At 36.9% G+C, this 27,056-nt stretch overlaps 1 protein-coding gene across 7 annotated transcripts in view; it reads right to left on the reverse strand.

Moving 5' to 3' along the window:
- Positions 1 to 26,471, reverse strand: part of pcdh15a (protocadherin-related 15a) — a 200,678-nt gene extending 174,207 nt beyond the window's left edge. For all 7 annotated transcript variants that reach the window (XM_028468339.1, XM_028468336.1, XM_028468337.1 and 4 more), the window contains exons 1-2: positions 26,101 to 26,471; positions 7,612 to 7,666 (exon numbers count right to left, since the gene is read on the reverse strand). The gene's annotated coding sequence lies outside the window, so the exon portion shown is untranslated. The remainder of the gene's footprint in view (positions 1 to 7,611; positions 7,667 to 26,100) is intronic.
- Positions 26,472 to 27,056: the final 585 nt, after the last annotated feature.

Here is a 27,056-nt window from a genome sequence, read left to right on the forward strand (position 1 = left end):
AAAAATGACAGCATTCAGACAAACCCCAAATAAAGTGCAGCCCTAATAATAGCTTTGGGCTTAATGGCAATGACTCACTTTAATGCTTTTTAGATCTCTTGAATCTTTCAGGGAACGAGTCGACATCCAATCAAGGTGAGATAACTCCGCTCCCACACTTTGGAGTCTTGTTTGATTGTGAATACACAACTATAAAAATGGTTTTTGGCAAAAACAATGAACGCTGTTTTTTGCAAAAATAAAAGCAATATTTCTAAAGTTTCAACAAAGTATAATTGCACTTTGAACGTGTTTCCATTGACGGTTGTTTTGGGCAGGAGCCTCGTAACTCCCGTGAAATCTTATCCCGCAAGACTTTGCCACAGGAAGACGGACCCTCGAAACTAGGGTTGGGCACCGAGAACCAGTTCCTAACATCCGGTTCCAGAACCGTTACAAAGATGTTTACATTTTGATTCTTTTTTCGATTCCTAAATACCCGCACTAATTTGTTTTCGCGGCTTGCTCTGTTTGTTTACGCGGGGTTTGTGCAAGATGCGCTCAGAACGCGACTGTAGCGACTGCAGTCTCTCTGTGTGTGTGTGTGTGTGTGTGTGTGTGTGTCTGCCTGCGGAGCCGTTGACCATAGGCTGACAGCGGAGAGAGCGCTGATCTCTTCTTCTCCAGCCGTATCATATACAACGCCGCTTTTACGGTTTAAATTATCAACTTAGGGAGTTACTAAAGGATAAGTTCACCCAGAATGTAGCCCTATTCAAGAAGTTAGCTTTTGCCCCGCTAAATGAGGAAGTGTATTACAGCCCTCTGCTGCTGTCGTCTCTCTGTAGCGGGGGAGGGGCTGCTGCCTCAGCTCTACAGACAGTGACGGCCAGTTGTTGCTTTTTTTCTGTATTTATTGACACGCGCACTCCATACAACTATTACAATATATACAAATCACACATTTACCCATTCATTTGAAACATAAATTATTTACAGTCATACAATTTACATATGTGCATAAAGAAAAAAAATACTTGGGGTACTTTTACTTTAATCGACAGATTTAAGGATTCGAAAATGTCCAAAGTTTCCACTGCTCTTTTGTCTTATACTCCATGTAAAGAGGTCTTATATTAGTCTATTTTCTTTTTAAAGTGGTGTAGCTTTTGCAATTTTTAGACTCCAATTATATTTATTTACTGTATATAATATCTTCCCTACAATAGAAACAAGATCAAAATATAACTATTTTCTATAGTTTATGTTTCCACTGTAACCAGAATAATAATAATCTTTCTCAACAAGAACTGTTGACTGATTTGTCACACGACTGCTCCAGGGTTTGAGTTTGTTTTAATTTGTTTCACATCTGCCTGGGCTGCAACTCGTAGTTTTTTAGACTGCTGTCAACTTGTTTGTAGTGTTATTTCAGCAAGTTTCAGTTTTACAGTTACAGTTGGAAACCTTTGTAATTGAATACCCTCGTTACAGTACAGCAACCAAATTAAACTGTATCAACTAAGTGAATTAATAAAAATAGCCTGTGTAAAAGCTTTTTCAAATGTGAAATCTGTGATCTGTTTACTTGCACAACTCAAAGAATCAGAATCGTTTAGAGCAGGAATCGAAATTGAGAATCGGAATCGGAACCAGAATCGTTAAAATCCAAACGATGCCCAACCCTAGTCATAACCTTCTTATAATACATTTCTTTGTCGTTTCATGTCTAATGTGGCACTAATAATTCTTTTTGGTTTTTTTTTTCTCAGTATAATACTATGAAATGTCTCCGTCTCATCTTCTGTCTACACGTACCGAGCCATGTTTTCTCGAAGTGGTCATGTGGCCATGTACGTCACATTCTATGACATGTAATTGCGCTTTTGCGATACATTTCAATATCGAAACGTTTGAAATTTCTCCTCATGAAAGCATAAAAACGTTTTCGCGATATTTGAGTGTTTTTATTCCGAAATTCAGGTGTTTCCATTTCCAGTTTTTATTGAGCTATTTAGATTTTTGTGCATTTCCAAGGGTAAATGGAAAACCAGCCAGTGTCAGTGTTTTTTAGGAGACTAGAAGAAACTGTTACGCAACTACCAGCTCTCACCTTAAAAGGTTTAAATAGTAAATAATCAAAATGAAACCCTGCTCATCACAACTTATTGCACTGTTACATGCACATGTGCATGTATTTTTCATTAATAACACAGTCTAAATTTCTCAAGTTGACGAAGGAATTAGTAAGTTACAATTAATAGATCCTATTGGCAGGAAGAAAGAAAATAATGTTCCTTTATCAGGGAGCAACAGGAGAACTGTGATGTGCACGACTGGGTTTTCCTTTGCGCTACGTTTTTAGTCTGCAACGTCCATGTTTGTTTAATGCTCGTCAATTATATTTTACAACTCTCTCCTTCTACAAAAGTCTACCCACACTGTTAGCGGGAGTGTGTATTGAATTTTTAGATAACACCTAAGGCTGGAAATGACAGGCACAGCAATGAAAGCTTATGTAAATGATGCAGTCTGGAAGAGGTTTAAACATAAATATAGGTGTAGTAGTTATATGCCTTTTATATTTGATGAGCTAAAGCTGGACCTGTTCAACACTCCAATAATCCTATCACCCATGGTCTGTGTGTGTGTATTGTTATGCAGAACCAATGAGCATCAGGAAGAATCCGCGTGACTGTAACAAATACATCTGTAAACATTAAAAATGTATTTTTATGCAACCTCTCCGCTTCTCCTCCTTTTTACAGACTCTTTTCTCCCTGTCACAAATGTGCCTCAGCAACTTCAGAATCACTTTTTTTTTTTTTTTTTTAAACAGCTTTGCAGTAACTGCTTATAAGAATTAGAAAACTAAACACAGCAGAAATCCTGAATGCGGATATTTTCTGAATACAAAGATGTGATTTACTGGATGACCTTCACTGCTAAATGACAAAAGCAAAGACAGTATTTAGAGTAATTTCATCCTACTGAGTGCTCTGCACTTTCACACAATGCGGTAAAATGTGGTTCTTCTCCTTTCAATGTTTGACTTCCATATAAAAATCAAACACACGGTTAATTCAGCATAAAGACACTACATTGACGGCTCAAATCAAAAACATTGCACCTTCTCTCTTGATGGTGCTCTTATAAGTTGGACATATTTATATGACAAGTAGTAAGGATGCAATCGAAAAGACACTGTTTACCGTTTTGCCAGAGTTGTAATAAAAGCATCAGGGTTTAGATCGCTTTATAAAACACATAAATGTAAATTGGACATACACTGTTCCTCTTCTCCTCTGGAAGAAACCCAATTAAGTGGCAAGGAACGCTATAAAAGACAACAATGCTAAATGTGATTATTCATGACAGGAAAAGAACGAAGCAAGCGTTGTTGGCAGCGCTCAGGCCTTAAAATAAACAGTACCTGTTGTATGATTTAGCGTAGCCCTGCATTAATAAATAAACTGACACTTTAAATACAACCAGAACTGGGGACCGACCTGATCCCCGTCTTAGCTGCATGTAGGTCAGGGATCTCAACCTGTACCTGATTGAACGTGGTAGTTGAAGCATAACCATCTGAACCTCATTGGGTCTGTCTGCTCGCACCTTTACGCTCCAACCACTTGCTGTATCTCTAATGCTAAGGTACATACACCCCCCCACCACCCCCACACCTTGCTGCACCACTGCCCTTCGTATATCCCATCTCTCACCGCTCTCAGGTATTACTCAGGTCACACACTAAATCCGAGCCTGTCTGTTTGAGCTTGGTTTCTTCCGTGTGCAGACAAACCACAACCTTAGCGACGACCATAAAGTCACATCCAAGGCAAAAATACAAATAAAAATGCATGTGTGTAAAAAGAATGGCAATCAACATGTATCAGATAGCCAGGGTTGGGGTCAAATGTAATTGTAATCGCGTAATAGGTAATTAATTACAATTGTGACGTAATTTTAATTGTAATCGTAATTGAAAAAATATGTTGCTGTTGTAATTGTACTTGAGTATATGATTCAACAGGAAAAAAAGGCTCCGACGCCCACACCAAAAATATTAAAACCAATATTTTAATGGATTAGAAGGCTAACAACGTAACCAAGAGATGAAAAAAAAATTAGATGATAGACCCGTGGACTTTTCTAACTTGTACATATATATCTATATTACTTTTTATTACAATTATTGTTATTATACTTTTCTTTTTATTTGAGAAAAATCATAATAGAACCTAACCACTAGAGCGGACATGGGCTGTGAACAGTCGCATTTACAGACCTTGGAGTCGCTATTAGCTCACCAATAAATGGGAAGAGATTCGTCACCTTTTTAATAAGTGTAGACTAGGCCACTGGGAGTGAGGCCCAAAGCCAAGGCAGGCTGACTTGATAATACTGTATCAAGTCAGGTACCTTCTCCTCCTCCTTCTCTCTCTGCTCTGTTTCAGGTGTCATGAAGCTGATGATGGCAGTTCCTGATCTGTGGTTCACGGCTCAACTAGTCTGAGACACTCTGATGTTCTATCTCTCTATCCTGTTCTGTTGGTCCTTCTGTCCACTCACACCAACCAGTCGACGCAGATGGCTGCCACCTCTGAACCTGGTTCTGCTTGAGATTTCTTCCTGATAAAAGGGAGTTGTTTCTTCCCACTGTCGCTAAATGCTTGTTCATGTGGATCTTGTTGGGTTTGACAATAAACACTTTGAATCTTAAGAATATTTTAGTGTATTTTACAGCTGATTTAAGACATGGGTCAAATTGAGATGGGGGTTGTAATTGAATTGAACATGGATAATTGAAGAAATAATTGTATTTTAAAAATGTAATTGACCCAAACCCTGCAGATAGCTTTAACCCATTTCCATATTAAAAAAGCAACTTATTTTCAAGTACTAATCAGGTCCCACACAATTACAGTAATTATGTAACAAAATATACTGATGACTCTTAGAAAATGCACCTCTTTAGGAGCTATCTATATATCTAGGATCTGTTTGTTGTATGTTATGGTTGGAGTGAGAAGTACCATTATCCAGCACTGTTTTATTTCAAGCATACAGTGAAAAAGTGTACAGTATGCATAACATAAGACAATAATCCAAAGAACATTGATAGTCAAACACGAAAAATTCACCGCTGCTCGAAAAGGAGTGGGATGAAGTTTAACACATTAATTCCCACCCCCTCCTCCAAAGTCTGATTACAATAGCTTATTTGTTTTTGGTTTTATCCACTTTCTTACGTAACACAAGCACATACAGTATATCTTCATATTTTATATTTAAACAATATGTTAGCAGCAACATTTCCGCCTAAACCAACTCATTTTCCTTCATTTTTATAACGTTAAAAAAACAATTCTTTAAATCTTTTCCTAAATTGTTTTGTATTTGGACATTCCTTGAGCTGCTCATTTATGCTGTTCACAGTTTCACCCCTTGTACAAAAACACAAAAACCTTTCTTCCTACTGTAAACCATCGGTATTATGAAATTTAGATTTCCTCGCAACATATACCCTCCTTCCCTCTGAGTAAATAAGTTTTGTACATTTTGAGGTAAATCATTGTGCTTTGCCCTATTTAAAATTTGTACAGTCTGTAAATCCATCAGATAATAATTTATAATTTGGACTCCACAAAAAATATATTTGTATGTTACCTATAACCCGCCCCATGGAGGATCCTTAAATCTCTCTTCTGTAAAATGACGAGTGGCTGAACTGTTGTTGTGTAGTTGTTTTCCCACACTTCTGCACAGTAAGCAAAATATGGCAAGACTAGTGAACAATAGAGCATACGTAGGGATTTCTGACTTAAAACGTGCCTTGCTCTATTTTTTATTGAAATACTTCTTGAAACATTGCTCCTAACGTGACTAATGTGAGATTCCCACTTCACTTTATTATGAATTATGACTCCTAAAATATTTATTTCATTAACTTTTTCAATATTCACTCCATTCAGCTTAATTTCAATTTGTTAATTATCTCGACCATTACCAAAGATTATTAATTTTGTTTTATTTAAAGTTAGTGATAATTTGTTTGTATCAAACCATAATTTCATCTTGATTAATTCTTTATTTATCTCCTGCAATATAATTTCACCTTAAACAGGAACCATGTTGGACACATTTGTCTCTACTTATCAACCAAATAAAACACATCACCAGTTGTTACCCGACACCATGTTGTAGGCTTTGTTACTTGAGTTACAGTACATAAAATAATAGGAATAAAATTAGATTTTACCCTAGGGGTTTATTGCTATAAAAATCTATTATATGCCAACCAACCTACATAAAAAACAGACATTCTAATCATTCATAAAATAAAAAATGTACACGTTTACATGTAATTCCTCTTCAAAATAGGTGAGTAATTCCTCTTTAAAAAGTCTGCTTGGGAAAATTCTGACCAAAGATGATGCCGGTCCTTGCTGCACAAAAAAAGAGCTTGAAAAAAAATGTATGAATTAAATCATACACCTCTGCAGAATGCAGATCACGAGTCAACTTTTTCAATGAGGAGGGTTTGAAAAAAACACAGATCAACTTTCTTTTAGAACTAGAGCTGGACATTTCTGACACTGGGACGATGGATTGTGCAAGTCTGTCCCTGTTTTCTAATGTATCCTACGAAGCACTTGTAATGTTTGTTTTGCCACTCACTGTTGCTCGGGTATTTGAATCTGCGGTAGAACAAAAAGTGTGTGTGCATCCTCAGGGATTAATGTCTTTAATCCAGTTAAGCAGAACGAAAAAGTTTCCCAACGTGCCAAAAGAAACAATACATATTGATGATGTTCTAGTTTGATTGATGCTACATACAAAAATAGTGTTAGAAACAAGATCACTTTAATCAAATGTGTATTTGAATCCTAAAGAATGTGATAGTTCCTCATATTTATATAGAACCCTTTCACTGCTTTGTTTTTTAAGCAGATTTAAGTCACCTTAGCTTACATGTTCTCTACAAAGTGTTCATTCTCAATTGACAACAACAATTCAGTTTCTATGACAGAGTCAAGGATGCATTAAGGAGACAAAAAGTTAAACTAAACCAACAATTGCACAAAACAGAAAGGGTAGGAAAAGGTTGTGTAATTTCAGGGTTTTTTGCTCTTAATGTTGGTTCTCCATTCCATTTGCATTAGAAATCAAAATAGTATTTTGTTTCTTTTTAATGTTTTTCACTTTTAAAACATTACACAATAACGAGCCAATACATTACAGTCAGAATATGGCCAACTGACTACGGGAAAGGTCAATGCTGCCAACGGAGGAGACCTTAAATATTTACCAAGTGAACCATCTACCAGACATTTTGTGTTTGCAAGAGATTGGCTCAAGACAGAGAGCATCAGCAAATGTCAGGGCCAATCATCATAGTGGCATGAATAAAAGATTGTCAAGAACTGCTGTAAAAACTGTCAGAAATCCATCCAGCCTGACTCAGAATGTTTGTGTCCCACTCTCCCAATTTACCACGATAAAATTACAGCAAAACTGACAAGCTAAGTGGAGAGACTTTAATGCACATAGGGATACACTTGGCAGGAGCACATTTAGAAGAAGAAGAAGAAGAAAAAAAAGTATATAAATCTCAGAAAGAAGTACCTGATTTAAATGCCTGGGCGTGCACCACATCTTGCCTTCTGGTCAATCCACAAACCTAGGGAGCAAAGAAAAGCAGGCCTTACAGCAACAGTACACATTTCTAAAGAATGATTACATACACCAAAGTAGAGTCCTTCCATCAGACGTATTTATTGCAAATGTGACAAAAACTCATAGCCATTTTCTCAGGTAGTGTCCCTCCACGCTCCAACTTCTCTGTCAATCTCTATTTTAGTGTTTGGTGATGCATGCAGGAGTGGGCCAACAAACAACAAAGGTGTGCGAAAACGGACATCCATCTTAAAAGGCATGAGATTGTTTTGAAACAGGGGTTTAAGGGGTTTTATGTCTGATGGAAGTATTTAATGACCCCCTTCCATAGTTCTATTCAGGCTCATTTTATTTTATGCTATTTAAAATGTAAGGACAGTAAAGGTACTTAACAGGTTCACAGCGTAACTCAGTGGTTTCCAAACTGGGGGTCACCGTGACTTCATGACGAGAAGAGCCTTGCTGAACATTGAGCATGAAAAGAAGAGAATTTTTTTTCTTAAATATGTGATGTGCATTTAATGTTGTGTTTTTGTGAGTTTTGAAGAAGAATAGTCACAATTTTTTACCATTTTTAATAATGGTTATTAGGGATGTAACGATTCACTCAACTCCCGATACGATTTGATTCACGATACTGGGTTCACGATGCGATTCTCTCACGATTTATTTTACAAAATGGGACTGTAGACAAATTTTTATTTTTGGGAAAAAAACTAAAAAACACTGTACTATTTTCCTTTTAATTTTCATTGTCAAAAGAATTCCTTGATAAACTATTCAAAACAATGCAATTTAAATAAAAATAAATCTTGAATGAAATAAATAAAGGAATAATACAAATGAAAATGAAGCCTATTAATTTAAATTCTGGTTCTATAATAAACAATGCAAAACTACATAATAGTTATTTTTCTTTTTAAAAGTGCAACTCAAAATGTATTTTGTGCCTTAACATTTGGACTTTAAAAAAAAAAAAAACGTGATTACACTGATTTACGTCATATTTGTTTGGACCAGCAGAGGGCGCTGGTAACACAGTGGTCGGTTGGCATGCATATATATTGCAGTGAAGAAGAGAAGCTATGCTAGCAGTCAGAGCTAATAGAAAAACGTGACTTTTACAGATATTCAAGTAATATTACAGATATTCTGTCGGTGCTAAAGGGGTAATGAATCATTTATTAACATATTTAAGAGTAGAAGGCGGCCAGAAAGAAAGTATTAGCAGACTCCGCCCGCCGCCTACACTCTGCTGGTTAAAAAAAGTACTGCGATTCAATTTTCAGAAAATCGATATCAACCGTGATACCTATGAATCGATTTTTAACTGCCTTGCGATTAATCGTTACATCCCTAATGGTTATATATTTTTACCCATTGTGTCGAAATTTTGTTGTGATGGGTGATTTATTTTTCTCAGTTAAGTCCATATTGTAGACCATATATAAATCAATAAATCAAAGATCATTTGTTCAAAAAAAAGATATAAAAAGTTGAAATTGACACTCGAAAGTTTGCTTTGAGCTCCATGTGAAGTCACGGAGACAGATGCATAGAAGTTTTTTTTTCTCTCCATTAATTCATGCCAGGGAATCCTGGGAAATAGCTAGAACAAAAACGATGTCAATTTAGTCACTGTCCTCCTTGTCTGGCTAAAAAAACCCAAGAAATCATGGTAAGGATGAAGTAAAATACTTTTGTGCATCTTACTACAGGAATGTAAATAACAGTGTGTATATAGACAAAGATAAAGACAATACAACAATCACAATTTCTACACGGTTGTTGTAAACAAAAAAAAACCAAAAAGACACAGTCATCTACATCTTCAGCCAGATTAGTTGTCATTATAACTCACAACCTTTTCCTAAATGTCCTAAATCTAAAAACTTAGATGTATACATAAGAAAATATTATCATATCAGAATATAAAATTACTAACTATCTTAAATGGTTTCTAAGAAAAGCTGTCCCCTTTGAAGACACCTCAAACAGAGTAAAGAAAAACAGAACAAGGGCAATAACTCTGGAAAAAATAACTGCGCACTTCTCATTTTCAAACTCCATCAAGGTATTGATACCCTGAAGCCACACACTGAATTTGATTATCCTATCTTAAACGATTTCTAAGAAAAGCTGTCCCGTTTGAAGATACCTCGAACAGAGTCCAAAAAACGGAAGAAGAGCAATAACTTTGGAAACAATAATTGCGCACCCACCCAATCCGACCCATCTAGAAACACGGACCGCTGTGTAACTGACATTATAGGAATTATATGTTTTTAAAATTGCATTGATTGTGGACAGCAAAATGTTTAGTTTAATGTGTGATTTATGCTGCTAATTTTAGTGTTGTTTGGTAGTCTTTATTTTTGCTGAATAAACTTTTGCGTTTGATCAGATTCAATTAGCTGAACAAGCTAATATTTGAGTTATTTTTTTATATATATTTCTTTCTTTTGTAATATGATTACTGTTAGATTTGGTGATTTGATATAAATAAAGATAAGAGTGATACATTTGTTTGGTTACTTTGATGAATGGATACCGACACATATACCTTGTTTAAAAATATGGAACATACGTAAAATGTTAAAAAAAGATTGTGTAAAATTGTGATAATCATTAATGTAATAATCGTTAATAATCGATTAATCGAATCATAGCACCGTGAATCGAATCGTGAGGTCCCTGCGATGGCACACCCCAAAAAGTAAGGGAGTAACAAAGATTAAAAAAACAATTATGGCTTTACTTCACTAATTTTGGCCCTCAAAGAGTTATAGATTTCAAAATTTTCTGCACCGGAGTGCTACGCCCTCTATGCTGTGAAAAATTCCTGGTCAAAAGTGGAAAAATGCTCCACGTTCATAAGAACTAGTAATTAAACCAAAGCTTTGCATTATGATTTTTAAGGGTTATATGTTTACCCTCTAGAAGAAGAAAACATTCCTAATAATAGGCAATACGTGACTGTGAAATATAGCTTTACTAAAAACCTGTGGGGTTAAAGAGACAGCTCTATACCTCCTCAGAGCACATCAAATACATCACAGCATGAATTTGTTTCTGCTCAATGTGAATACAGAATGACGGAGAGATGACAAAAAGACGTGGAAAGATCATGTATTGTCCTTCTCTGTACTGCCATTCTGGACTAATGATATGTTCCACTTCAGTTTTCACATGCCACATACGGATTCCAGACCTCTAAAAATGTCACCTGAGAACACAAGCCATGTTCTGTCAAGAAATAGACAGTTGTTAGGTTCCAACAATTGTTTGAAAGAAAGGCAGACAGCTTTTCTCAGGGCAATGAGTTCATCACATGGCTGTTCAGATGTAGTCTGGAAACGACTTGAAGGGTCAAGGCTCCACGGTGCTATTGTCACTGCCAATGAATGCCAACTACACGTTGATGCTGCCTTCTTCCTTCAATCCCTCTGCGGTCCAGTGGACAAGATTTTTGCTGTGCTGCACTATGCCATGGTGTTTCAGACCGGATTTCCCTATGAGCTTAGCAGAGAGTGCAGCTCTTTCATTGTTTAGCACTTCAAAGGAAGCATGAGAAAAGAGAGAGGTAAAAGCAAGGGAAAGGAAAAAGAGTGAAAGAGAAAAGGAAATGACAGACAGTGTGCAAAAAAGAACATGAAATAGGTGAGGGCACAGAGGAAGTAGAGAGGGATTGAAGGCGCTGGTGGGGGTGAAAATATTAAAGAACCAAGGAGAGGAAAAACGGGCAAAATGTGGATGCTGAAATTTGTTTTTACTGGAGTTATATTGCTGACCATCCAAAGAGAAAAGACATGATGTACAGCTGGATTACTAGCATGAAAAATGTCATCAACACCACTGCTTAACCCTATGATATGATGACATGTAGTAATCACTGAAAAATCCCAGTTTGGAAATGTTTGCCACCATCTTACAACAAAAGCAAATAAGACTTGTGTTTTGTTGTTTCCTCAACCCACAAAAAGAAACCTCTGTTTTGTGTCCACCACAAAATTTAACAACCTCGTGCAAGGGCCACCGAGTCCACATTAATAAACTAGTACTTCCTCTAAATAGTATACAATGTACACACATAATATAAGAATATGACACCTTTGGGGTCCTAATGACAAAGCTGAGTGAACAGTTTTTAAATTCTTCAGGGTATCGCAAGCTAAAAACTTGTCCTCCTGACAGTCGGTCAAACTTTTTCTGCAGAATGACAGCACAAGTTTCCGTCTTCAAAAGCACAAGTTGTCAACCCATTACAGAGTGAACACAAAAAAGGAAGATAGATATTGGCAAATATATTTACTTATCCTTAAAAGGAGCATAAAAAACACACTCACTATATAAATCTATTGCTTCTGTTCAGAGCAAACAAAAGCCACCTCCCGGAAATGTCCATCAATGGACAGAAAGACTTTGCCAATACATTCAATGGCACTTCTTGTAACAGCGCCAATACTGAAGCTGTTTACCTTCCTTTCAGGTCAACCAACTTCCAATTATTCTCTTATTCAGATAAAAATTGCACCTTCTTTGAGCAATTACACTCAGCAGGATACATTTAAAGACATTATTGAAAAGATTGTTGAAAACCCCCTTACACATCTGCTCCAATGCGGTTACTTACTAAGTACCAAGCCTTATAGCTTCATTGGATCATTTATCAGCACTGTCAGCAGGGGTTCTCAAAGAAAGAAGGTCACAAATAGCCTAAGTAAAAGGACTTACAATAGCACTAACAAGAACACTAACAAGAAAACTAACAAGAGCACTAACAAGAAAGAGCACTACCAAAAGCACTAACAAGAGTGCACCCCTATTTTTTTTGAAAAATCAAGATAAAATGCCCAATCTGGATCCAATCCGGATGAAACTCAGTGAGGATGTTCCTGTCTTCTAAACTCTTGCAATTTCTTACAAACAAAATCCCACAAAATTTATATTACACAAACATTGGTCACAAAAATTAAAAAAAATTTTGAAGACGACATCTAGCACTGATATTTGTCATTTATTTCTTGGATTTTGTAAATGCCTTGAACAGTGTATAGATTAGTCATACTTGGAATTGCAAATTTGGGCATAAATATCTGCAGTCGACATAAAACGGCTGAATAGTTGGCCTGAGTGAAAATCAGTAAACACCCTTTGCCTGAATGTATGGGTCAGTGCAGTATATACGTACACTTGGGGCCTCAACATAAGTGATGTGGCTCCATATTAGGTGGGTGGAAAAGTGTAAGAGATGGTTACATGGTTGTTTAAGATTCCTGCAGAATCAACAAGAGAATGAAACTAGGAGGATATACTTGGTATTCACGGTTTCTCCTCAGAAAGGTTCAGCTTATCTGCCTCAACTCCTGATCTTTTGGTTAGCAGCATTCACCACAAGGATGGCCTTTGCATGAATGTGCAGAAGCAGAGAAACAAGGATGAGTTGTTAGCCAAGAGTGATTTGAAAGATTAATGAGAGTTGTGTGGTCCCTCTCCTTGTCCTTGGTGGAGTTGATTTTCAACTTCCCAGCACCCCAAATCTGTTTTGACTACAAAGAAGTAAAGCTGACTCCATTTCTGAAACACAAGATTCTCAGTATACTAGGATGTTTCTATGGTGGAATGCTGACTTAAATAGCCTTGTTTTTTGTTTTCTATTCTGGAAAACTTGATTGTGGCATTTCTTACATTTATTTTGGATTCTTTGGATTCCAGATAAATTAGAAACCATTGGCAGTCAGGGAATATCAATCTCTGTTGTCTAATGCTTGGCACACTGTTGTCTGATGTAAAACTAAAATTTACAATTTAGGTATTGACCAAGGCTCATAACAGTGTGTATAATGCCAAAAGAAGTGACTGGTCATCATATCAGTTCCAAGCGATCGTTATTTTGTTGCTTCATTTCAAAGCCATTTGTCAGCTTTCAGGAACCACTTGTATGACTGACCCTTGATTGACCAATGACTCTGTTACTAATTTTCATGACAATAGTAAACTTCAGACCAGAAACATCTTAAAAGCAGAAGTTGTCCATATTTACTGCTTCAAATCTATCAAAGATTTACAGTTGTCCTCATGAAAACAAAATCAACATAATGAGGAACAGTCTAACTTTCCAACCAGTACCTCCACCTGATAAAAACATGTCCGGTGACATTATAAAAATGATGGAAAGTGAAAGTTTTTCAAGGCACAGAACACAAATCACACCTGGCCAAACATGCTGCATTGTTTCAGCGACTATTAGAGGTTGTGAAAGGTTCAGTTTCAGTTTTTTCATCCTTCTTCAAGAACTTTTCAAAATTAAAAGAAAAAGCTCAGCGGGCAGTTAGACTGCACGTCGAGCTGCTCATTTTGAATAGCTGCAAGAATTTAATGAGCTGAATGTGGGGAGATAAATAAAAGCTTTTCAGCTGTATGAAATAATGAATAAGTGTAGATTGCGTTACCTGTATTAGGTAAAACATTTATGAAATACTGGTTTATGCAAACTGGTAAGTTATGCTCATGAAAATGTAAAAAAAAAATTAAAAAAAGATTCACAATTCATTCAATTCCATTGAATATCTTAAAAATACAGCTGCAAAAATGGTTAATGGGTATATTTTACCTGTTGTTAGGGTAATAACGTTCTTTCAAGTTCACTAGAATTGCTTAGCAGGGAACAGAGCAGTGATATTACTTATTGGATAGTAATTATATTAGTAGTAAGTATATCATTCAATTAACTTTCTGAGAAATTGAAGGCCAAAATCCAATAAAAAATGTGTATACAAAGCCCAAAAAACAAGGTCAAAACTGGGCAATTGGGAAAATGAAAATCACTTACAAGAAAACTCTAAACATAAATAGACCAAAGCAATATCTCTTGTACAGTGTTTTATACTGTGAACCTCGGGTCACAATGGAAAATATCTATAAGCTGAGGTGACATGTCCAATTTAGTTGTATAACCTATCATGCTGAAAAATAAGGTATGGAACAAAAGCTGCTCGATGGGACAAGTCATACAGAAAATGATTGAGTGTCAAGTAAAGCAATTTATATTGAACATCTTTTATAGGGTAGTAACATTTACACTCTGTGATTTAAGAACTTTAGCCCACAAGTGAAAAAAAAAAGCACATCATATTACTGTGATGCCGTATCCCTAACACTGAGACCAGACGAAAATGATCAGTGATTTATGTTCTAATTTCAAACTTTTTTCATGCTCTATTTCAAACAGAAAATGGAAAAGCGCTGCAATTAAAATCTGACATTATCACATCTCCACATTTCACAGCTAATTTACTCAGATCACACAAGGTGTGTATGGCTACTGCACGATGCTGCTAGAGAAAGGTCTGGTTCCTTTTATATAAAGACATTTATTATCAACGCTGAGCGGAGGGAGCAACCCCCTTGATCAACCTTCCAAGTAAAGCATGGCCCTGGTAAATGTCACTGTCACATGATGCTTTTAAACTGGCTGGATGGACTAAATATGCCTTTGGTTGTGAAGCAGATCCTGTGGGGAAGTAGAGACACGATAGGTTTTCGAATAATGATCTGTAGACAAAAAAGCTAATGGATACTATCTTTTTACCATATAAATCTGTAGTATAAGCCAGAGATTCCCAATCTTTTTTGCCTTGAGTAGCCTCTTTACATTTTTGTCAAAATATCATAAGTACATATCATAAGTACCCTCTCCATAATTTCATATGATTTTTTTTATTTGTGGAACAGCGGGCTCTCCTTAACCCGTAACTGTGTCACAAATAATTGGTTCCCTAAGATTTAATCTACAAATTCAAAACACTGAGTGGAATTTAAAGTGGAATTTATATTTTTTAAAATATGCCATGTAACTTTTATATGATATAATTCAATAGTAAGTAAATACAGTCTCCTTTGTAGAATGTAGCTAATTATTGTCTCCTATTGTCAGAAGTGTGATAAAATGGCATCTACAGCATAGGAAAATCCTGTTTCAATAATCTACAAGAAAGTATCATGTTTTATTAAGCAATAGTACTGTTAGTTTGTGGTTAATGTGTCCAAAGAATAGTCTAAAAAGGAACTAGAAACATTTCCCAATTATTTTTAAATGAATTTTAAAATATTTCCGAGTGTCCTCTGCAATGTGGTCTTGTACCACTAGGGGTACACGTACGTACGTTTGGGAACCACTGGTATAGGCCACATTGATCAATAAATTGAAGATCGTTTGCACAAGAACAAAACTAAGTGTAAAAGGTTGAAATTGTAACCATAACCTCTTCGTTTGTTGACATTTTAACGCATAGCATTGTGGGATGTGGAGTCCCATAAATGGATACAAAGAGGTGTTTTTCCTTCAATACCGGTAACAAACTAGAAAAAAAATGGAATCAAGCAAATCACAAGAAATCACGGTAAGAATGAGGTAAAAACACTTCTATGGACTCCACATCCCACAATGCATTGCGCAAAACATTTCGGAAAAGTCAATAAGAGAGATAACAACAAACTTTCAAGCAGGAATTTCAACCTCTTTTGCTTTCTTTTTGTAGTAAATTATGTTTGATTTATTGACCAATGAGGCATAAACTATGATTTTATCAATAGGACATTTTTGTTGTAAATCAGCTTTAAACTCCCTGGTATAACACAATATAGAAGTAAGTACATGCATGCATACAAAATGTGACACTCAATCTGCCCAATGCCTTAGGCGATGTTTGCCATTTTCACTAGCCCGAGCTCTCCAAGCTTTTAAGTCAGGGTGTTTTCATTTGAGGCTTTGGCTGCATGTTGGCAGGTTGACAGCATGTGAGCACAAGGACTGCACTGGCTGCAGAATCCTATAGCAATCATTGCAAACCAGACGGCTTTTTTCCATTAATCTGTTTACTATGTATTCACCAGTGAGTTGAATTAAAGTGAAGATGTAGTAACGGTTTGGCAAATGTAGCGAAGATGAAGGTGGTAAAGTTGAATTTAAAAAAGGACACAAGTTCCCACCTGGGAGGGCAGCATTGTCAAGCCATGATGAGTGAAAAGGGGAGAAATTGGTTGTGAAATTGCCACGGTGCATGCGAGACATTGTAATGCTGCCTAGAAAGTGATAACCCCTTATGAGGGGAAGAGAGGTTAGTCAGCCATTCACTCCCATCATTTGCTTGCTGAGTAAATGTACTGTCAAACTTGAGGAAATATTTGCAATAAACCTCCTGCGGTGGGCGTTATGAGAATGGTGATTGTGCATGCCAAAACAGTTTTCGGATGCAAATGTTAGTCTTTGCATATAAATAGCCCCTAAGGCATCTGGTATTATAGTAGTTGTCACTAAGAATTTATAGGAAAGGTGCGCAATGTGATGAGTTACATAATAATATAGCATACACTGTAAACTACCATAGTGTTAATGCTGAGAAAATAATAAGGATGCCACCAAATATTTTTGGCCAAATATTGCAAAAAAAGCAACATTCGGCCTTCGGTTTAGAGTCAAAAGCAAGGCCAAATAGTAGCGTGTGACGCAATGACACAATAAAACAACGTGTACTGATTTAGAGTCAGAAAAGTGTGTGCACGTTGCTGCAGGAGCAAAGCACCAGCAGCAGCAGCTCCTCCTTTCCGCACACAAACACAGCCAGACTCTCTCCTTTCCGCACCGCTCTCCGTCACCGCGTAAAAGTTAGAAGCCGTCTAATTCCACAACTGAGTCCGTTGTTAGCCCTGTGAGCCACAAATCCGTAAACATCCTCATCATTTCCTCCTTATACTACACTGGGTCTCGCTGCATAGTGTGGTGTAGCATTGGCACGGAGTGCTAACAGCTGATGTGGGTCCGTGGCTCCAAGCAGTGACTCCCAACACGATCGGCAGCAGAAAAAGTAGTGCAGTTTGGGCATCCAGTAGTGAAGTTTGTATTTACATATATGTCAAAAAAGTACAATATATATTCTATATTAAACAGCAGTGTTGTTTTAGCTGTTGGATAGTTGGAGAGGGAGGAGCTCACATTCTAGGAGGCATGTTAGGTGACGTCACCTGCCAACGTGACAAAATCCAACTGTCCCGTTTGGAGCTGACTTTGTTTTTACAAAATGTGGAATAACAAGGGAGGGAGGAAACAACACTTCTTCAAATGTGTCCCTCTGAATGAGGCTAAAGGGATGTATATCACTGTAGCAAAACCATTATAAAGTGACTTTTTTCATCATACCTCCACTTTAATGCACTTTAGTTTTTTTAAATGCATGTTTTGTTTTATTTGAAGGCATAATATAAATGAAAAACTTTGTTGTGCTTTTTTTGAAAAGCAAAGGCTACTGGAATATTTAAAAAAATGTCAGAATATTCAAAAAACAATTACTTTCTTTAAAAAAACATGTCTAAAAATGTATTGTAGGCTATTTATGCACTATTAAAAAAAAATAGTGAAAAACTTCACAACCGCATTCGATATTTGGTATTATTAGGTATTTGGCCAAGCGTTTATGTTTTATTCGGCTTCGGCTTGAGCCACAAATTTTCACTTCGGTGCATCCCTAGAAAATAATTAGAGGTAGGACGGCATATAAGGTTTATGATACAATACGATATACAATGCTGGGCTCACAATAACAATATGATACACCATTTTTGGAAAAAAAAAAAAAAAAAGCCCAATTGGGAAAACAACCATGATCCTTTTATTTGACTTTTTAACTCCAAGCATACATACTTACCGGTAGCCTGGGTATGACCTTTTCAACTTAATATGAAAATTAAAAAGAAAACAAACAATAACACAAACAACATATTTTCTTTCCTATTTAAAGTACAAAAAGTGCCACTCTGTAAATAGAATGCAAAAACAGAGTGATAATTCATGCCAGTCTTCATCATCACATTCTTCAAAATCATCCCATCCCTGCAAATAATATAAACAACATTATTTTATCCATAAAGTAATAATATGTTTCTTTCAGATATACTCCTGGATCCTCTCCTGAATAAGTTATTTACAGAGGTATCACTGTACGCTTCCATTTGCAATATTTTTAAGGTATTAAGCTCTCACAAAAAAAAAATCTCAGGGAGAGGGGTGAAACGCAGCTAAAAAAAAAAAAAGTTTAGCTCATAGAAAGTTCAGAATATCTTTAGGACATTGATGTGATGATAGTGTCCTTTACAGATGGTGCTTTATATAAAGTCACAGGACATAAACTGATTCTAATCTAGGACAATAGAGAGCTGATTGGGCGAAGCGCCTGTCCACCATGATTTGTTTTAGACAATCACACGGCAACAAATGATGATTTCGTCATCGGCATGTGCCGCAGAGACGCTGCTACAACAACAACAAGGCTCCACTGGTGAAAACTTTCTTTTGGGATAGTAATGGTGTGGTCATTATTTAGTTGACTTTTGCCATTTTTGCAACATGAGTATGCGAGTTAGGGGCACCTTGACCATCCTCCTGCGTTGACATCTTTCTATTTTGATTTGGAGCTATGCTAATAGCGTTGGCCCAGCTAGTTCCTCTACCTGCAACTGCACATGCCCCAGTTTTGCTTCAACGCTTCTGCCTTCGTCACACCCGGATATCCCCCCCCCTAAACCACAACACTGCCTCATGATTGGTTTGAGCCTTTCGGTTCAAATTCGAAAGGCAAAGGCGGGACCAGTACAAGATGGATTCTGGTGTTTGTGAACACCAGAAGAATCCATCTTGCAGGCAAGGTTAGTTGTCTCTTAGGGGTCATACCTCTGATGGATGACCTGTTTCACCATCTTTAGGGGTCAGTCCACCTTGGTCCCCACTTGACTCCCTCCTTTAACCTATGGCTTGTGGTAGTTGATTACATGCAACAATGGCCACACCCTGGGTGACGGCTTCACCAGGCCGGCCAAACTAGGTAATGGTAGCTGATTGGTCGGTAACTCCTGGTGAGCTAGGTTGCCTACCTAGGCATGCAAAGACCTGCTCCAGCGGACTGTGCAGAAAAATCCTCTCAATTCTTATTTATCTTATAATTTATTATAATTATTCATTATGATTATATCCAAGCCTTTTAGTTTTTGTCTATTTAGTTTGTTTTATTAGATTTTGCATTTATGTGTTTTGGTGTTGTAGCTTCATACACACATTTTATCCACAATCAGGGACTTGTATAAAGTCAAAATATGCTTACATATTGTGTCTGATTTTGATTAATTGATTTAGATTTTGTCTATTTTTTATTTTAATTTAATTACATTATAAATCATGTGTGTGTATATTTTTTAATGCATCAATAATATGTCAAATTTTAAGTATCATATAATTCTGGCCAAATTATGTGATTTGAATGAATAGTTTTCAGTTTTTTAGCGTTAAATTAATTAATTTGGTTACTTCATATGGCTATTTTAGTATCATTTATGTGTTTTGGTCTTTGTAGCTTTAACACATTTTATTCTCCATCATGGACTTTCAATAAAGTCAAAATATGCTGACATGTTGTGTCTGATTTGGATTGTCTAAGTATATGTTTTACCACTCACTCTTGTGCTGGGCATCCTGCCATCAGTTAAAAGAGAAAAATCTTTATTGTCACCAAAGTGCCTGTGAATGTAACCCAGAAAAAAGTGAATTAATTAAAATTTTCTTTTTTTAGACATCTGATACCAGATGTACCATCATCATTCACACTTTAAAGGCTTGCAATAACTTTCCATCCCCATTAATATTGATACAGTAGGCCCAAAATGTATGTGCACCCCCATAGTTTTTTTAGAAAAAAATGATGAAATGGGCAATCTGCAACTGATTCAGCAGAAACTTGATGGGGTAATTGAGGAACCAACCCAACAAAACTGGATTTTGTTGAAATCCAGTGAGTGGTTTTTGACATAATCCTGTTAAAAGACAAACAAATAAAATAAAATATTAACTCCTTGGTCGAGGCAATAAGATTAAAATATGGGGATTGAATGCTCGCAGAGAACAGATGGCAAGCTGTAATATTTGGCCTGAGTAGAAGAATGGCATCACCATTTAGTTGGCCCACTCTTACCTTTACTGTTTGTACAAAGAGCTGCTATAGACGACTGTAGCAAGTTAAATCATGTAATAATAACAACCCCCTCTCTGTGCTCTGCATTTTTATTAACACTTTCTAATATCAGCATCAAGCACTTAATCTTAACCAGTGCTCCAGCTTATTGCGTTGTTTGAGTGTTTGGTAATTTGACAACACAGCTTGGAGAGATGAGTAGTTTTGTCAACTTGGTACTCTTCACACATAATGTTGTGCCTGTTCAACCACTCCAGCACTTTACTTTCAGAAAAATCAGCAAATGTAGCACCTTTCTTGCACTTGTAACAATTAGGAGTGCACGTATTGCAATTCTTTAAAAGCCTGACTTGCCAATACTGATTTTTATTTTTTTTTATAACTAACATTAAACACCTTGAATGTCCCAAACTTATTATATTGTAAAACATTGAACATTACCTGTGAGATAACACAAACGTGTTGTTTCAACTGCACATGAAGTAGTTACCTATAAATTAAAAGTTAAGAGCATTGCTGTCCAATATACTAAATTATATCACTTCCTTTAGTTTTTAATTTTTCACATTTTAGAAACAAAATAAACACGTCCAACAGGTTACACTGCAGACCTGTTTAGAGCTCTTTGCCAAAAATAACGTGCACAGCATTAATTTGGTTTTACAAATAAAGAAAATTACAGGGTTTGGGGTGGGTGATATAATAATAATCTACAGGACAAATTAACAAAATATCTTAAACCACCAATAAAGTGTCCTGACTTTTAAGTTTCCTTGTAGAGCAAAAATAATTAAAAAAAATGTCCAAATGCAGCGGCTTTGTAAATATTTAAATGTTAAAATATAAATCTAAAAATAACTTGCAACAGGTACAGGATAAAAGCTCCTAAATGTCAAACATTCTCCAGAAATAATTAAGTGTATCATGTGTAACATTTTCACAAGTCAACAGGTAATGACAGATTGAACATGACACAGGTTATTTGTTCTCACACTTATTATTACAGTTACATGAGTGGCAGCTTTTTCTTCAAATCCAAAGCCATGAACTCCATTATTTTCTCTTTTCACAGACCAATGACTCTGTGCACCGCTAGCTTTAGCTTTAGCATTAGCTTGATTAGTAGCGTCAAATGTTGCATACTGAGCAGTGTGGTGATTTGTTAAATGGTGAATGAGGTTGCGTTTTGTTAACAGCTGCACCAAGACTTATTTTCGCGTTACAGGAATTACAAATTGCGATCCTTTGCTCACTTCTTTTGTGTAATACTACCGAACTGCCGACATGCTAAGCTAACCGTGCTCCGAGTGTTGTAATCATCCCGTGTAGCAGAGGCATGGGCACGCACATGCACAAATGACATGGTGGGTGGGCCTGTCAGTCACCTCACAGCAGAAGAGGACAGTGGCTGACTTTATGACCGACTTTAACACCTGTGCGGAGGTAGAAAAGATCGGTCGAAAAGATCAGTTTCATATGCAAGGACAGGCCGATTGCCAATCCCCCAAAATAAGGGAAATCGGCAACGATCGATCGGCCGGTGCAGTCTTATTAACAATGTTCACAAAGAGATTAGGCAAATGCCTAGCTCCATTTCTAACTCTAGTAACACGTACCTGGACATGGACTGGTCAAACGTCATCACCAAGTGAGCATATTGGCACATCCTCTTTGGGTAACTTTATTATATATCTATACAGTATGTGGTGTAAACCTTTTCAAGCTTTCCATGTTTTAACACACTGGACTTCATTGAGAAACAACTGATTCTGATGCTAAATGCAGATTCCCTTGACACGCTTGATGTTGAGGATTTTTCTTTCTATACAGTACCACCATTAGTATTTACTATAATCAAACTTCAATCAGTGATTTTTATATCATAAATATCTTATAATAGTTAATAAACATCTATTAAAAAGATTTGCAGTAGCAAAAAAAAGCAAAATTCCTGGTCTGGCTCTGACAAGAAAAGGCAACTAAACGAAGGGAAAAAGCTGAAAATGTAGAGCCTTTACAAGCATGGTTTTTCATTTCGACACCTACTCTCCTTTCTATTAATTTTAATAAGTTAATGCTGCCCCATAGAGATAACTTACATGTAATCATCTTCTTCTTTCATGCTTCAGTGGAGACCAGGATGCACATCTATTCTGCAGCAGTCAACCACAGCTACACTATGTCGGGTTCCACAGTTAAATTACAATATAAATAATTTGAATGTATATTTTTTAATGCATCAATAATATATATTAAAAAAAAATCGATTCGTTTTTATTTGTTTATAATAGTTACAATTTATTAGAAACATTGGATTGTTATTTTTATTGACCATGTCTTTAGATTATCAAAAGCAATTCTTGGGTGAAATTGATCACACATGATTTTCTCTAAGAAGAAATATGTCTTTTGTCAGTGTTTGAAATATTTTGTCCTGGGTATTGAGTTTATGTATTGAGATGGAAATGCAAACTTTATTTGACAAAACTAATACTCACTTAACTCATCCACAACAAAGGTAAATTATGTATGTAATGCCTTGTTGGTGTATGTATTGATTTCCACACTGGTTATTATTACTTTAGCATGATTGGACAAAACCGCAACGAAAGAACATCTTGTGTTTCTCTGGGCACTTTGCCATTAGTCCGGAGAAAATGCTTGGCATCTTGTTCTTTTCAGTTTCTAAACGTTTTTCGGGTTAGGGTTTACGAGTGTCGGAGTGACAGTGATTGGCTGTAAAGGGTCGTAGAAATTTAAGTAAAATTAGAAAAAAACAGATTGTACAACTGGACTATATGCTCGTGTTTGGTCTGTAATTGAGATATTTGTGTTTAAAAAAAAAGAGATATATTTTCTGACATAAAGAGGGATTGATATGGGAAATTAATGAACTATTCTCTGGTAAGTTCTGGTCAGACTGCCATAAGCAGGACAGATACAAAGCAACAGCACACTGAGAACTAACACCAAGGTCTCTACACAAAGACTCTCACCTGTTTTGACTAATGCTATCAGCAATACACATAAACCGACCAAAACAGGATGTTTTGATGACGCGGGCGGTAAGTGCCTGTGCTTGTCTGGAAACGGGCCAAGTAGTCCAGGGACTCACGGAGCGGCTGTATTTCAATACACCTGAGCACTTAAGAGTTTTCTGAGAAGAATTGATGGGGCACGTAAGTGTGTTTTATGTTTCTGTGTTACGTCATCATTGTTACGTGTAGCCCCAGGGTCGGTGTTGATGAGTCTGTCAGCGCACGTTCCTCAAAGATCCTCTTCACTACAACACAACAGTACTTCTTCCGCGTTATAAAGATTATCACTTGGATAGGATTAAAGCAGCGCGTACAAGAAATGATCCACGCCACAATCATAGCAGGTTTTTGGCCTTGGTTTTTTCATTTTTGGTTTTCGGTTTCAGCCAAGAATTTTCATCTCCCCGCATCCCTAAAATAAACACTGTGTCCGCATCTGACCAAACAAATCTAAGCTTGACTTCATCTCCAATCATTTATAGGCCCCTAAAAAATCCACCTTAACAGAATAGCGGACGGAATCATTGAATCGATGAATGAAAACTTAATCCACTGTTGAATGCGGAAATTGACAGAATCGGGATCGGGATTATTAGGTGCACGCCCCGACCTCTCCCAATATCTCCAAAAAGCGTCTAAACCACACGAAACACCGTCAAAACTGCCAAAATACTACGCAACTCATCTCTTACTCCAAAATGCAGTCACCAGTTCCTGCTTAACTTCAATGTGTCTGTGAAGCTCTTCTCGTTTCTCGTGTAGTGCCGCAAACGCTCCGTGAAACTGTTCAGAGTGTTTGAGCAACGCATCTCATCAGTGCTATGGAAGATTGCGGACAAGACCACAGATGCCAGGGATTGTAGAGTCCCTGTTATCATGAACCTGCGTCATAGGTTCATGATAACTATAGCTTCTGACACTGTAAAATATTCTGACCCCTAGTGGTGAAATAACTGATGCATCCATGCGTCCATTTGTTTTTGTTTAATCATTACGGTCTGGAATGATGTCATCAGGATCATTTAAATTAGGTTAATTTAAATTAAGTTGATTAAAACTTTGGAAAAAAATCAAATGGCTTTTATAGGGCCCTACATTTATCCAAAACCACCATAACAGCTTCAAAGAAGATAAAACAAAAACAACAACAATGTACCAAGCAATCATATTACATGTTCAACTGCAATTTCATAGTAAACAGAATGTTTCTTTACTGTAAAGATGTACATCATCTTTACCATTCAATAAATCACTCTTTTCTTTCTTTTCAAACGGCCTTAACACCCCCTGCCGTACACCTGAATCATCAGATGTTATCCTGCTGAGCAGACCATGACAATGGGCTGCCTATGGAGCAGAACACATGCTGAATATCAATGGAGTCTGGCTGGCCTGAGCCACGATACTCTTCATCTCTCATTTCCCAAATGAGTCTCTTTGGAAGGAGGCGGCCCAGCCCAGAGTTGACGAAGATACTGTCCAGCAATGCTTTTTAAATATTCTCAGCACATTTCTAGGACACTACCTGTAGCTCTAGTACACTGTAATCATTATGAAAGTGAAGAAAATTGGATCACGATGCTTTTCTCCATGCTGAGTGTAAGTGGCCATATGCTCCAGCATACAGCATGTCATGTATTAATACATTTAGTTCAACAGAAGGAATCCACTCAAACAAAGATAAATACAGCTGACCCATATTGACTGGGAAAAAACAACAACAAAAAACCTACCAGATTAAGGTGCATGACACCAGGACAATACGTGTTTGTTCTTGATTACAAGAAACCCGTAAATATTACTGTACATTTACCTAAGCAATAATCATTCACAATGCAATGTTTTAAAATTACATTTATTATAATTGCATTTGGGTATACATGTGGAAAGATGTAAGGCACTTTCTATGATCAGTTGAGCCCACAAGTATACAGATGAAATACTAGCCTAATTGTATATAGTAGGTTTTTTTTTTTTTTTTTTTTTTTTAAATCCCATAAACATAAATGCATTTTTGGGCTTCTGTGGTTAAAGTGGTGAAAGTGTCATTTATACTTGTCTTTTAACAATATTAAATAACAGAAAATGTCAAAAACTATATATATATATATATGGTTATGACATTGTGAGGAAAATCAAAGGCTTAAAATGTCTTGGTGTAACTAAACATGTTAGTGTCAGCATGTCGTGACTCGGAAAATAAAAAAATAAATACAAAAAAAAATATTGCTCTTAATGCCTGAATGAATGTGTAACACTGAGATAGAGTCTCCAAAAATATGGTTATGTGTCACACGTGAGGACTGCAACAGATCTCAGTGTCAAGTATGACTTCAAAATATGACGGATGGATGGATGGATGGATGGATGGATGGATGACTTACCTAAGTCCAACAAAGGTCATCCCACATTGATGGGACAGAGCTTTGCAGTGAAGAGGTTTGATGCTCAGTTCCTCAGTAACGTCCCACTCACTTCTTCGGGTCAGGCTCGGTTCCTATGAACGTACCAAGCCTCCCTTTGCGCTACATTCTCACCATTACATCTCGTTGCTCACTTTCTCCATCGCAGAGAAGTTGTCCTTGTTGATGTTTCACTAGATCCTGAAAGCGTAATTGAGAGTCCTCGGTGGAAATGTAGAAAAGAGAGACACAGCAAAGGCTTCTCTCCTGTTCATTCCTGACGTGTAGAAAGTCCAAACACGGCGTGCAGTGATGACAAGGCAGCTGTGTGTGTTTAGAGAAGCTGTGCTGCCGGTGGTATGATAGTTGATAGTGATAGTGAGCTACTGCATTGATCTGTCATGGCTCTATAGCGCCACCCCACGGTAGCTGCACTCATTCACTCTATCACTCACAATTTAGATTTTTTTTTTTTTTTTTTTTTTAAATATATATATTCACTTGTATTAAGTTTATTTTAATGTGGTTCTTAAACTCTTTTGGCTCTAGTACCCCCTTTCTCTTATTGCTGAGTCCAAGTACCCCCTTTTGTCCGACTACAACATTTTGCTCAGAATAATGTGAAAAAACATCTATAGAATAGGGATAGACCGATTTGGATTTTATTTAGGTCCGATGCCAATACCGATTTTTTTTCCCATCAGTCATAGCCGATGACCAATACGGACAGCCGATTTTCTAGAGCTAATTTCCGGAGAAGCCCTTGACTGCAGCCTGCAGTACGGGGCGGGGCTCAACTTTCAGGGCGGAGCTCAACTTTTGGGGCTGCGCTCAATGTTCAATAAACCAATCGTGTTCAGCCTTACTCTAACCCAAACCCTAACCCTAATACCACACGACACATTCATTGGCGACAGGGTGTCCTAACAGACACAGCA

This window comes from Gouania willdenowi, chromosome 15 (assembly GCF_900634775.1).
Source record: "Gouania willdenowi chromosome 15, fGouWil2.1, whole genome shotgun sequence".
Classification (NCBI taxonomy): domain Eukaryota; kingdom Metazoa; phylum Chordata; class Actinopteri; order Blenniiformes; family Gobiesocidae; genus Gouania; species Gouania willdenowi.